Below are 14164 nucleotides of genomic sequence, written 5' to 3' on the forward strand. Positions count from 1 at the left end.
GAGGATTTAAGAAATGCAGCCATAAACTGCCTTATACTGACGCCCATAACCTTTGTGTCTACTGGATGGGCCCAGACCATCTTAATATTGATTGTGAGGTATGTAAGAGTTTTAATCCACGTGCTTTAGTGGACAGGAGAAACAAATTAATTTTGAAAGGGTTGCTTCCAAACTCTTTTTCAAAAGTGATATCTGGGGTTCATCCCACCAAGACATCTTCTTAGGACACTCCTAAAAAGTTCCAAAGAAGTCTGGTGCTTCCATTCCTCCTCCTACGGAGTCTACTTTCAAAAAATCCAGATTGGATCCTAAGCCTTCTGGCTCTAAGATGTCTGCTACACCTCCTAAGACACCTTCAGATCAGAGTACTACGGCTCCGAAGATTCCTTCCTAGGGTCCAGTACTCCCTGTCAGTTGACCCAGTTTTGTCAAGACTTCTGTCTCCCTTCCTCGAGAGATGGTGGTCCAAGTCACCATCTGTTGCTTCATCTCGTTCTTCTAGGAGTCTCATATAAGCCGACATGGATAGAATGTTGAGGAAATTCCCCTTTGGCACAAATACAGAAGGGGTTGTCCCGGCTCAGGAAGCCTTAGTTCTATTCTTCCTGTAACAGCTCTTTCTCTGATCTGACACTTTGTTTTTGAGTCCTTGGATCCAAGTTTGCCGAGACCATCCATTTCGGATCAGAGAGTACTGGTGTCCTCTGATCCAAAGCTGAGTGGCTCTTGGAGCAGTAGCATCCCAGTCAGATCCTAGGAGTTGGAGTCAACTCTTAGGTTTTCGGAGCTGTCACTGCCTTTTGAAACCTTAGCCTTGGACAACTCAGCTCCACCCTCTGCCTTGGGTGGATTGTCTTTGGGGCACATGGAGCTGGTGGGACAGAAACATGACTTCTCTGTTCCATTGGCTTCCTTCTCCCTGGGACGGTCCGTCTTCGAGGTATTGGAGTGGGTGCACTGTGCTTCAGTAGAACAGAGGGTCTCTTCCCCCCTTGGCTCTGTTTTCTACTTCCCATGTATATATATGTGCCAAGAGCTTCAACATTCAGCTCCACAGGGGCAGGCAGTCCAAACCCTCTAGATTACCCAGCAGGGCATTACCCTCTCTTCAGACACTTACCCAGAACATCCCACTGAGGAGGTATCCCAGAAGAGAAAGTGCAAAAGGAGGCACTTAGATATCCTCAGAAATCTATCAGAGAAGACCCATTTCAATGATGGGAAAGGGTCTCCCAGATCACCACCTGAACATGTCTCATTTGGAGACATTCTGGAGTTCCTGAAGCAGTGGGGTGGTTGGTCCTCCCAAAATCCTTCTCCATAGGAATCTGTGTTTCTGGCGGCATTTGGATCCTGCCCTTCTACCTTCTGGGTAACTCCGCCCGCTGATGAGCTCATTGAGTTGCACTCTCAGTGTGTGTGGAAGGAACCTGATGTGGTTGAATCCATCCCCAAGAGACCAGAACAAATTATGGGCTTTGACAGGAAGGGAACACTGGAGCAAGGGGGAGTACCTGTAGATGCCATGGTCGTGGTGGGGGTGGCCACGAAGAAGGAACTGGCGGAACAAAGTTCCACTATCCATCTCCCCCTAATACAGAGTCCAGGGCTTTGGACAAGTTCAGGAAGCGTGTCTATGCTTCAGCGACCTTTGCTATTAGGTCACTAAATTATCTGGCACATTTTACAAAGTTACGAAGAGATTTGGTTAAGAGTTGTCAAATACCCTTTCAGGGTCTACTACTGCAGAGGCTCAAGCTTCTGTAGCCTCACAATTTGCAACCCTTCAGTCCATCTCTAACTCGCCCATGAGGCTTATCTCTCATGCAGCTTGAGGGTACCTTAAGGGCAGCAGATTTTGGCATCTTTATAAGGAGACATGCCTAGGTGTGCTTGTGTGATTTTGCAGAGCCCTTCATGTCTTCTTTCGTCAGTGCACCCTTTGATGCATCTTCCTTGTTTGGCCCGAAAGTGAAGGGCACACACTCCAGGTGCAAGAAGGATGGAAAGACTCTCTGCTTGTAGGAGTACGTTTTTCAATCCTCCAAAGGAGCTTTTCTAGGAACCAGCTTGGGGGCGAAAAATGTAGTTAAAAAAATCTCTGGGTCTTTTCCAAGATCCATGTGGAGATGTTTCCCCATAGGCAGAGAGGGGGAACACTAGTGGAAGACATCCCCCATGCAGCAGAGGTGGTCTGAAAAACCAAGGGTCTAGAGATTCCTTCTCTGACAAGACCCTACCAGCACTCATAAAAGGAGGCCCAGTTGTCCCCCGTTGGAGGCAATCGGGAGTCGCTTATCCCTGCACCAGAGCCTGGCTAGATATCAGAAAAAGATATTTGAGTGGAGAGAATTATTTCCAGACATTAAATAATTCCCTTTTCCCTTCCACCTCCATTGTCTCTAAAGTTTCCCGATGCTCCACCCTGTCAGAGGAAAGCAGCAGCACTAGAGATACAAAAGCTGCTACAGAAAAGAGTCGTCCAAGAAATCCCACCAGACCAGAAAAGATCCTGAACTTACTCAAGATTCTCTTAGTGCCAAAGAAAACAGGGGACTGGAGACCATTCTGGATCTTTGCAACTTGAAAAAATCAGTTCGACATTCAAAATTTTGAATGGTCACGCTTCAGTCCATACTGCCTTTTCTAGGCGAAGACAATTGGATTTGCCTAGATGCATTTTTTCACATAAAAATGAACAGGCAGTCCAGAAGGTTCTTGCGTGTCTGGCTGGAAGCCAGTCATTACTAGTTCAGAGCCCTGCCCTTTAGTCTCAACATAGCCCCCAGAATGTTCACCAAATGCAAGGTAGTGGTGGAAGCTCAATTGATGCTGCAGGGATTCCAGGTTTTTCCATATTTAGATTGGCTGTTTACAAGTTCGACCAGGCATCTACTCATAATTACAAGAAACCAGGTACTCCAAACTTGTTCCGTTCTGGGAATTGCAATAAACTACAACAAGTCTCAGTTGCATCCATCACAAATACTGGAATTAATAGGAATAAGTTTCAATATAATATCTGCGATAGCCTCATTTCCCTTAAACAGAGAGAGTTCAGACTTTAAGATTCCAAGTTGCAGAAATTATTCAGAGCACCAGAATTTCAACTTGAAAAATTCTTCAAGCGTTGGGGTCAGTGCCAGCAGCCATAATTCTTATTCCCCTGGCAACATATATGAGAATTCTTCAGTGGATGCTAGCAACCCCAATGGTTTAATCTTTCAGATGTCATCAGGTCAAAAAAGGATCACACAGACATGCAAGAAGTACCTTTGATGGATAAGATCAGACCAGCTTTTACAAGGCTGTGTCCATTCATTCTCCCTTAACCCAATGTCATAGTGACCATGGATGCTTCCTGGATTGCGTGGGGGGGGGGGGCACTTCCTGGTGAAAATAGTTCAAGGCACTTGGTCCGTCAAAGAGGGCAGTTTGCATGTAAATGTCCTGGAGATGAGAACAGTGCTTTTAGCGTTGCAAATTTTTCAGGATGCGCTGCCTCTGGGAACAACTGAAATACAAATGGAGAATGTCAGTGGTTTGGTACATCAACAAACAAGGAGGAACCAGGTCTTTTCCTTTGTGTTGAGAAGCCCTAAGAGTGTGGCATTGGGTGATCTCATCCAGTTGCTTTCTGATAGCAATGCACATTCCAAGGAAGTCCAGCTTGATAGCAGATAAACTGAGCAGGTCCATCCTTCTACCTTACGAAGGGTCTGTCAACTAAAAACTGACAGAGGTGATTTTCCGTTAGTGGAGCCAGCCTTGCTGCAGTCTTTTTGCATCTTCCCTAAACAACAAATGCAGCAGTTTCTTTGCCTTTGCCCTAATCTCTCCAACAGGGGGAGTCACCGTGGGACAGTCTGCTCCACAGTTGGCCCTCTTATCCGCCATCCCCACTGATTCCCAAATTCCAGCAGAAGGCCGCAAGGTTGAAGAGCAAAGTCATCCTCATTGCGCCTTACTGGCCTCGACAGATTTGGCTTCCCTTCCCTTTGGCCTCATCTAATTTACCCACCTTGGATTATGGATCCAGTTCCAGACCTCCTGTCCCCACCTGACAGGCATGGTTCACCCAGATATCTCAAACCTAAAGGGCACAGCGTGGTTTCTCCACTTCCATTAATAGCCAGACAAACTATGCTCTTGTCCTCTGTCACTCGTATACTTTTGTCTTCTGATAAAGCTTCCACTAGGAAAATCTATAGGAGTAAGTGGAAGAGGTTTGTTTATTGGGTACATCAAAAAATACCTATCCCCTTTCAGCCCCTACACAAAATGTATTAGAATTTTTTAATGATGGAGCTAGCTCCTCTTACATTAAAGTTCAGTTGGCAGCAATCTGTAATTTTCAAACAAGAGTTGACAATTCTTCTCTAGCTTCTACTAATATATACAAGGCCTTTCTAAGAGGTACTGTTTTACTTAGACCACCTTATAAAGATCCTACCCCTCCATGGGACTTGTACTTTGTTCTACAGGCCTTAATCCATTTTCCCTTTGAACCAGCTGTAAAATGTGATCCTAAATTTTTGACCTAGAAGATTTTATTTCTAGTGTCAATTACCTCTGCCCAGGAGGATTTCAGAACTCCAGGTGCTGTTCTCTAAACCTCATTACTTGATTTTCCATAAGGATAGGGTGACTATAAGAACCAAGCCACCCTTTCTTCTTAAGGTGGTGTCAGAATTCAGTCAGTCTATTAATTTGCCCATTTTTTCCCCCAAATTCAAAAACAAAAGTGAATACATGTGGCATTTACTAGTCATTCATAGACAACTGCATATCTACTTACACAGAATTAAAGCCATTAGAAAATCTGATCAATTATGTATATCTTTTGCAGATAACAAATTTGGTAAGTCTGTCACAAAAGTGACATTGGGAAGATGGATTATGGACTGCATAGCCTTTGTCTATAATAAATCTGGCATTCCATTGCCAAAACCTTTAAAAGCTCATCCTACAGGATTTATGGCAGCATAGTCAATATTTTTATCCAACTATTCCATGGATGAAGTACACACAGCTTCTACTTGGGTTAATTCTCATACTTTTATTACTCATTACAAATTGGACCTGGTCTCGAGGAGTAGATCAGCTTTTGAATCAACTGTGCACAGGAATATCCTTCCGTAGAGTCCACCCGGAATATAAGGTGTCTGGGAAGTCTGTCCCAATGGTTGAAACATGAATAAAAAATGACATCAGATAAAGAACTTATGTACTTACCATAACGTTCCATTTGTGTTGTCATTTTTCATTGTTTCTCAACCTCCCACCGTAACGTTCCATTTGTGTTGTCATTTTTCATTGTTCCTCAACCTCCCACCCACCAACTCCCAACCCTTGTCATCTAAGACTTCTGGAAGAATGAGATGCTATTAAGACACCACTGTCTTCTATGGAGCTCCAGATATTGGTTTCCTTTGTTAAGAACATTATTCAGACAGTTACTATTTATGTGACTTAGCAAACAAGATCTGACATATATTAGGGTTGGTGCATTATGGGTAGGGAGGAGCTTGAGAGTTTCAGTTGGCCATGAGCTATAATATCAGTTCAGTCGATCCAAGGATCGGATCCGAACACCAGTGGTTGAGGAAGAATGAAAATGGACAACACAGATGGAATGTTATAGTAAGTACATAACTTTTTTTTTACTCTTGTTATACAGTTTATCTAAGCTGGTGGACCACTAGGATGTTTTGTTCTTACACTTTCCATTATGTTTGAATTTAGTGGTGACAGCCTTGTTTAAGCATTTGTCTGGGAATGGAACACATTTATATAAATAGGATCTGTCACAGCTGGGTCTGGGTCATATGGCAAGAGAATCTGGATAGGTCTTCAAAGAGTTTGAGGAGGTTTGCCCATTTGCAGTCCTTGAATTCGGCATTAGTGGCTGCAGGAGTCTGACATTTTGAAAGAGACTGTTACAAATTTGTATTGCCATAATTAACAAGGGGATAGCGAAGCTAGAAGAATGGTACACGTAATGGCTGTTTTAGGACCATGTTATGAATATTATACCCTTTAGTTGATCTGTTAAATGCCTGTTCCTGGGAGTGTTTTATCAAATCTTAAAAATGTTCATATTGATCACTGCTGCAGTAGCCTTGGTTATATTCTACCAAGGATATAATAGCTAGCCAGTTTTCAAAACTTCAGGGCACCTTCCACATGCCCAAACTGTCAGGCATCTCGAGCTGAATTGACTATAAAGCAAGTTGAGCACCAAATCTGAAAGCTTTACTGTCGATGAAGAGTCCACTTCTGTGTGGCTTTTGAGTATTGACGACCGGCTTGTGCTATTCCTTTGCTGGGCAGGTAAGTTCTCTTTGAAGGAAAAAACATCCATTTAATAATTTGCTTATTTATACTTTCCTCTTCAGGAAAGTTATTTTAAAGCTAGGAGATTGCATTTTAATGGATTGTCATGAAGTCTGTACTATATTTTTAGTGATTTTTTTTTTATCTGACTAAGTGTGTAAGATGAAAGCGCTATTCCACATAGTCTCTTTAACTGAATACTGTCTTGAGGCAACTAATTTTGAAGATTGGAAGGGATGTAATATTAAAACTTTGGAACTTATAAATAGAAGCTAAGGTTCACTTTCCTGCCTTAACCACAGCCTCCAATCGAACTACTCCCTTCACATTTTTTTTTTACTTTTAAACAAATTTTTTTTTTCTGTCCATTGAAAAGTTGTTTAAAGTTACTGAAGATAATTTCTGTGTAGAGAACTTGTGGTTATTTTGCTTTGTGTGGCAAGTAAAGTGTTTTTACTGTGTTTGTATGTGAAAAGTGACTTTTCAAGACTTTTTTTTTTCCTTTTACTGACATTTGCCTTTTGTTTTCATGAGGAAGAGGCATCATTTTCTGATTGACTGTGGAACAAACTGGTTGATTCCATGGTCTGTTGTTCTTCCAACTACAAAAAAAGTTAAGCAAACAGCCTTTGCCACCACAGCAGGTTAGCAGTTTGTCTCAGGTGGGTGACTCTGCTTTGACCATTTATTGTACTTCCGACCACTCATCTTTTATGCTGAATTCCTCTGGTGTGGCACCTACAGCTACTATGGACTGGGGGTTAGCCACGTCCTCTGCAGCTGTTTGGACAATGGAAAGCCAGTCCTGTCAGTACTGAGAGTGGGAACGTGGAAGGCTTCCTTCTTTTCTCAGAATGTTGTACTCATCCCTCGGGAAGGTGTTCCTGCTGCCACTAATACTGTTGGCCACATTTTTCTTGTCAAAAAGAAGCAGAAAACTAAGTATGTATCTACTTCTCCTCAAATTATCATAGACAGGAGTGGTTTACTGGGTCTGGCTTAAGGTTTAATTCAGACTGTTGATCCTTCTTGTGAGGTAGTTTCCAGTAAAGGAAAGCGGGAATACTTCCTTTGCTGAACATTTCAAGATTCTGTCTCTGGACAGGAGGATGCAAGGTTTTCTCCTCAGTTTTCTGATTCAGACTCAGAGGACAGCTCAGGTTCTGCAGTCCCTCAGAAAATGTTATGAGCTGTTCATAGGCGCATAAGTAGGTACTAGGCTATTGGCCCTAGGGCCTATACAAGCGTAGCCAAAAAGGTATGTTGGCTTTCGCCAACCAAGAAAATTGTTTTCCTGTGCCCCTGTCTAGCAGAACCACAGAGGTGATCCCCGGGGTGAATTTCCTATTTCCAATCCAATCATCAAGATTTTTCTTGAAGAGTGCTAATGAACTTTGATATAGATAGATAGTTTGTTCCAGGGTATGGGAAGTCTCTGGGACAGGAATCTATCCCTCCAGCATGTTCTGTTTATTGTGGTGATAAGGCGGTCCCTAGAGTGTGTAGCTCAGAGGGATTGGGATTTCTTTAAGTGGAGCATGTCCAACAGCTCTGGGTTTGACATAACTTTGTATGTTAGGCAGAGATCGCCTCTGAGTAGACGATATGTGACGGAGTAAAGCTGGAATTCTTTGAGACGGTCTGCACAGGGCCGGCCTTAGCCGAAATGGCACCCTAGGCGAAGTAGTGCTGTGGTGCTCCTTAAGCCTCACCCACACTACATTCATGAAATACCCCTATTTGAGCCACACCCACTGACTGGGACATTCCCCAAGAAAGCCATTCCAGTCATTTACTTAAATTATTTAAATACATCAGAAGAAAGATACCTTGTAATGTAATTAAACTGCAGCTACCTTTGCATATGTATTTTCTACGTGAAATACCAGAGCCAGGTCATGGTCAAATAGGGTCCTAGGAGGGGTAATAGACCGCCACCCCAGAGAAGCCCCTCCTGCAGCAATCCCCAGCAGCAGCCCCCTCCTAGGGTTGCCACCTTTTCAGATGCCCAAAGTGGGATATTTTAGGTACAAACGTCAGATGTTGCAGGGCAAAACATATCCACAGCAACTACAAGGGACAGAACTTCACTTTTATGCCTAAATAAAAGGTTATTCTTCTAGCATTTTAGTTGCTTACTCTGTTTCTTATAACATTTAGGTGTTTCAGATACAGAATGACTGTTTTATGCAACTATTACATAAAATATAGGAAATATGTTTGTCCTAAAATCTCTGGACTTTTGCCATTTTTTTAATTTTTTTGTGGGACACAACTGCCCAAAGAGGGACCGTCCCTCGCAAAGTGGGACAGGTGGTAACCCTACCCCCTCCTCAGCCATTCCAGTGTTCCATTACTTGGTTACCTCACCAGTTACCATACATATTGTTCTATTTGCTTCTACAGTGATTACAGATATTGAAATAAAATAGCACAAACACAGATAGCCATTTGCTAAACAAACAATACAGTCTCACAATGAAAACAGACTTAGCATGAGCAGTAAACTTCTCTGCGTTTGAACCTCACATTCATTGAAACAACATAACTCACATTAATTGAAACAGCATATAAAACCACTTTCATAGAAAATGCATCTGGCCAGCAGAGAATTAAGTTTACCTTTGGGCTATTTTCAATGCACAGGTGAATGAACAGGTCCATCCCATGTACTGTACCCACCCATCTTCACCTCCTTTGGTCACCTGTACACAGAGAGGAGGAGCGAGTCTCGGTATTATAGGTAAACGGGAGCAGTTTATTAGTCTGAGAAATTTTTAGTTGCTGATCTACTCAACACCTAACAAATTAGCACCCTAGATAGGGTTTTACCATATGCAACTTTGGTTTGCCTTACTTCTATGGGTAAAAGAACCAACTTCAAGAAGGTCTACTGATACAAGAACTGGTGATTCTTTAAACTATCAAAAGTTGTTAGCATGCCAACAAGTCTGTATACAACACATGGACTGGCATCCAGTCTATCAGCAAGTCTACATCTCATTTCACTGTTAGCTGAAATAGGCTCCAGCCTCTGTTGTCCCAAAACCCAGAACAGGGTAAAGTGGGTAACAAAAAAAAAAAAAGACTGCATAGCCAACTTAGTACTTTTAAGAAGTATAAAATATTCTTTAGTGCTGAACTAGTGGCCAAAGAAGCCAGCAGTCATAAAGGCCTGATGTCCTTCAAGAATGCAACTGCAGTCATAACATGTGGGTTGTCCTGCCTCAGGCAGCCCTCGGTCGGCCGGATTCTAAAGTCTGGGTCCGACGTCGGCTGATATCGCATTTCTCTCCAACATCAGAGCGGCTGGAGTACATAAGCATCAGCCGACGCCATTTTCTTCAGTCTTTCTTGCCGCGCGGTGCCCGAAGCAGAAGCAGTTTGCAAGTGCCGGTCGGTCAGCTCCTGTATTCTTCGATACCGAAGTCATCAAAAAAGCTAAGTACCCTGTTGGGGACCTTTTCTTGCCTCAGCCGATGTCAGAAATTACTGAAAAAGTTAACAATTGTCTTTCTTGTGGTAAACAAATACCTCATAAGGATTTCCACTCTTACTGTCTCCCTTGCCTGGGCCCAGGCAACGACGTTTCGGCCTGTGTAGCCTGTGCTCGATTCAACAAGCCCACTCAGGCGCTGGGCTGAGTTCGCTGAAGATTTTTTTGGCGATAAATTTGCTTACACCATGCCGTCGGATCTTCCGACATCGCAAACTCCCAAAAAGCGCAAAGACCGGGACCGACATCCTCGGCCCGTGTCTACTTCCGACTCCACGCCAAAACCTAGCACGAGTGCTCCGGTTCCCTCTGAGACGGTCTCTCCACCGCTCCGAACCGAAGACACCGCATTACCGATGACTCCGATTCCAGACATTACTCCGCCAGTTATCGATTTTCCTCCGGATACTGAAACCGAGGAAATGCCCGAGACCATTGCTGTAGACAAGGTCACTCCTGCACGTGGAGCTGCCAGGCCCCCCCATGGCCATGTCTATTAAGGCCTACACTAGGGCTAAGGCAGCCAGCAAAACAAAGCATATTACTTCTAAATCCTTACCTCAGCCTACTCCAGAGACACAAATTATGTCCATGGCTGCTGATTTAATTTCCATGATTAGAGGTTCACAGGCCCATCCTGAGAGAGGATCCCAGCCTCCTTCTGATAAAAGGCCCCGGGTTGAACCCTCTGACCCTACTCCTTCAGATGAAGATTCTGAGGGCTCTGTCCACTCTGATAGCCAGGAAGAGCTCTTCCAGACCTATGAGGACTCGGATGCAGAAGATTCCATCCCCTCAGCCTCTCCTCCTGAGGATATTTCTTTTGGGGAAGTGCTGCACTCCATGAGGGAACATTTCAAGTGGCAAGGTCAGGAATATTCTGATTCTAGGAAACGCCTTAAGCACAGGCCGTTAGCTATTCCTCCTGTACTTGATGTTCTGGATGATTTGTATTCTGATTCTAGTGCTTCCCCTGATTCCCTTCCTCCTGCTCCAGCCAAGCCAGACAGGTATTACAGGGTCCCAGAAACTCGTTCCCATTTATTCAGGGCCCATACTGCTGATTTGGAAACTATTTCACAGGGGCCTAAAGGAGTTTCAGCCTCCACCTCTAAAAATCCTTTGCCCTCCAACAGGGATGCTAGGTCATTAGAGAGATGGGGCAAAAAGGTTTACACATCCACTACCTTATCTATGAGAGCTTTAAATTGCCTTTTTCATATGTTACAATATCAGGATTATCTGTTAGAAGATTTACAAAAAACATTAGCCACTCCTGATCCTTTAGACAGGAAGACTTTGCAGGAAGCTGTACATAACACTCAGCAAGTTAGCAATCACTTCCTGCAGTGTGGATATGATGCACTGGAAGCTTCATGTAGAGCAGCTATGACAGGGGCAGTCATCCGTAGACATGCTTGGTTAAAAGATCAACCTCTACCAGATCATGTAAAAGCAAAACTTCTGGATGCACCTTTGGAAAAGAACAAGCTTTTTGGTGCAAATGCTAAGGATGGTGTTAAAGACCATCGAAGAAAAAGCAAAATCAGTTCAGACGGTGAAAGATTTCCTCCAGGTTCAACCCCCCAGATTCAGTAGGAATTGGCCTTCAAAAAACTGGTCCTTTCCTAATCCAGAAAAGTTTCAAAGGGGTAAGAACAGACGTGGCCGAGGAAGAGGCCAATACAGAGGCCCTTACAGGGGATGACAATGGCAGCCAGGAAACCAAAGAAGTGACGCAGGGGTTTCACCTGCCCCACAACCACAATCTCAATGACTTTCCTCTACTACCGCCTACCAGGGAACAAATAGAAGCTCCCTTGGGCGGGAAATTATCTCTTGTTTGCAGAAAATTGGCACAGACTGACAAAGGACAAATGGATTTTGGACATTATAGACCGAGGGTACAGGTTTCATTTTCATACCTTACCAAGAAAACAAGGCATGCCAAACCTACCACAACACCAGAGGGCAGAGGCTATCAAGCAAATCACTCTGCTGACTCGGATGAAAGCAATAGAAAGAGTTCCACAACAAGAACAAGATCAGGGGTTTTACTCAAGACTGTTCCTTGTTCCAAGAAAAGAATCTCAATGGAGACCAATACTGGACTTGTCCGCATTAAACACCTTTCTCATAGTACCAAAGTTCAAAATGCTGACTTTACAGCAACTCCTTCCCATGCTGGGCAAGGGGTCTTGGCTGATTACTCTGGACCTCAAGGAGGCATACCTGCATGTCCCTATCAGACACAGCTGCAGATTATACCTCAGATTTCTTGCAGGGCCAGAGCATTATCAATTCTCAGCGTTGCCATTTGGCTTATCTACTGCGCCCAGAGTATTCACAAAATGCCTGGCTTCAGTAATTGCTCATTGCAGGCTCCAGGGGATACAAATTTACCCGTACCTGGACGACTGCCTCATACAAGCGGACGACAAATTGATGTTGACAAAAAACCTGGATTATGTCATACGATTACTTCAAGCTCTGGGATACACAGTCAACTTCCAAAAGTCAAGACTGCAGCCATCCCAGCAAATAATCTTCTGAGGAGCCAAACTAGACACAGCCTCTCAGATGGCTTACCTGACAGAAGACAAGCAAGAGAAGTTATCTCATTACTTCAAAGGTTTAGCAAAACTCACCCAGATGACTGCAAGGAGATTCCTACAGGCCCTGGGTTACATGGCATCCTGCATTCTCCTGGTTCCATTAGCAAGACTACATATGAGAAAGCTTCAGTGGTACCTAAAAAGCATTTGGTCTCAACACAGCAACAACTTGGAGACAATCATACTGCTCATTCCATGCCTACAAAAGGAATTCCTATGGTGGGCCTCGGTGAGCCAGGCAAACACAGGTATGTCATTCAAAAAACCACAGATAACACAGACCATGACCACAGACGCCTCAGACCTTGGATGGGGGGCGCACATGGAAGGCAGGTGTATACAAGGACAATGGACTCCAAAGGAAATACATCTGCATATAAACCAAAGGGAAATGCTGGCAGTAATGCATGCCATCGAGGCCTTTCAACACCAACTCCAGCAAGGCCATTTACTGATACGGACAGACAACACCACTGTGATGTGGTACATAAACAAGCAAGGGGGCACCGACTCTTACCCCCTTTGCAGACTGACAATGCATCTTTGGGAGAAATCACTGAGCCTAAACATCCAGTCACAATCCCAGTTTGTTCCAGGAAAAGACAATGTGTTGGCGGACAGCCTAAGCAGGAATTTCACAGATCCACACGAGTGGAGGTTACATCCGAAGGCCTTCAGACAACTCACTTCGACATGGGGCAAGCCAGAAGTGGACCTATTTGCCTCTCACCTCAACCATCTTCTACCAAAATTCTGCACAAGGACATACCATCCAAAAGCTTGGAAAATAGATGCCCTCTCATTCAACTGGAACTCCCTAACAATCTATGCATTCCCACCTGTGCCACTGATGACCTCAGTATTACTAAAGATCAAAGCAGAGAGACCCAAGGGAATCATAATAGCTCCGGACTGGCCAAGACAACACTGGTACCCACTACTACGGATCCTATGTCACACCAGGAGGTGGGCCCTTCCCCAATGGCCTCTACTTTTGACTCAACACAATTTCAAAACAGTGCATCCAAATCTTCAGACACTGCAGCTAACAGCCTGGGAGATCCCATAAATAACTTCAGCCTATCTCTCTCCAAGGAAGTTCAGCGAATACTAACAGAGGCTCGAAGACCATCCACCAGAAAGGTTTACTTAGCAAAGTGGAAAAGATTCAGCAATTGGAATACCAGCAAGGGACATGATGCATCCTTGTTGAACATCCCACTCATCTTGGAATATTTGGCAGATATGTTAAAGAACGGCCTCTCATATTCTTCCATAAAGATACATGCATCTGCTATTTCAGCTAGATACAACACTGATCCTCCTGTTTTTTCACACCCTTTACTAAGGCAATTCCTCAGGGGAATCAAGAACATTAAGCCACCAAGAAAGGCCCCAGTGCCAGCCTGGGACCTCAATTTTGTCCTAGAAAAACTGACTCTACCTCCATTTGAGCCAGCAGCTACAGTTGACTTGCAATTTCTCTCATGGAAGACAGCTTTCCTGTTGGCAATTACCTCAGCAAGAAGGGTTTTGGAGCTGGCCCTAATGGCAATACCTCCCTTTATTATTTTTCACAGAGACAGGGTTTCATTAAGGACCAACCCTACTTTTATGCCAAAGGTGGTTTCTAGGGTTTCTTTAAATCAAGCAATTCATCTGCCTGCTTTCTTCCCCAATCCTGAGAATAAGGGGGAAAGACTGTTGCATACCTTGG

At 44.0% G+C, this 14164-nt stretch overlaps 1 protein-coding gene across 8 annotated transcripts in view; it reads left to right on the forward strand.

The window, feature by feature from the left end:
- The window catches only part of BIRC6 (baculoviral IAP repeat containing 6), a 4524268-nt gene that overhangs the window by 720156 nt on the left and 3789948 nt on the right, over positions 1-14164 (forward strand). The window lies entirely within an intron of this gene.

Source organism: Protopterus annectens, chromosome 1.part2 (genome assembly GCF_019279795.1).
Source record: "Protopterus annectens isolate FY-2018-M chromosome 1.part2, PAN1.0, whole genome shotgun sequence".
NCBI lineage: Eukaryota > Metazoa > Chordata > Ceratodontiformes > Protopteridae > Protopterus > Protopterus annectens.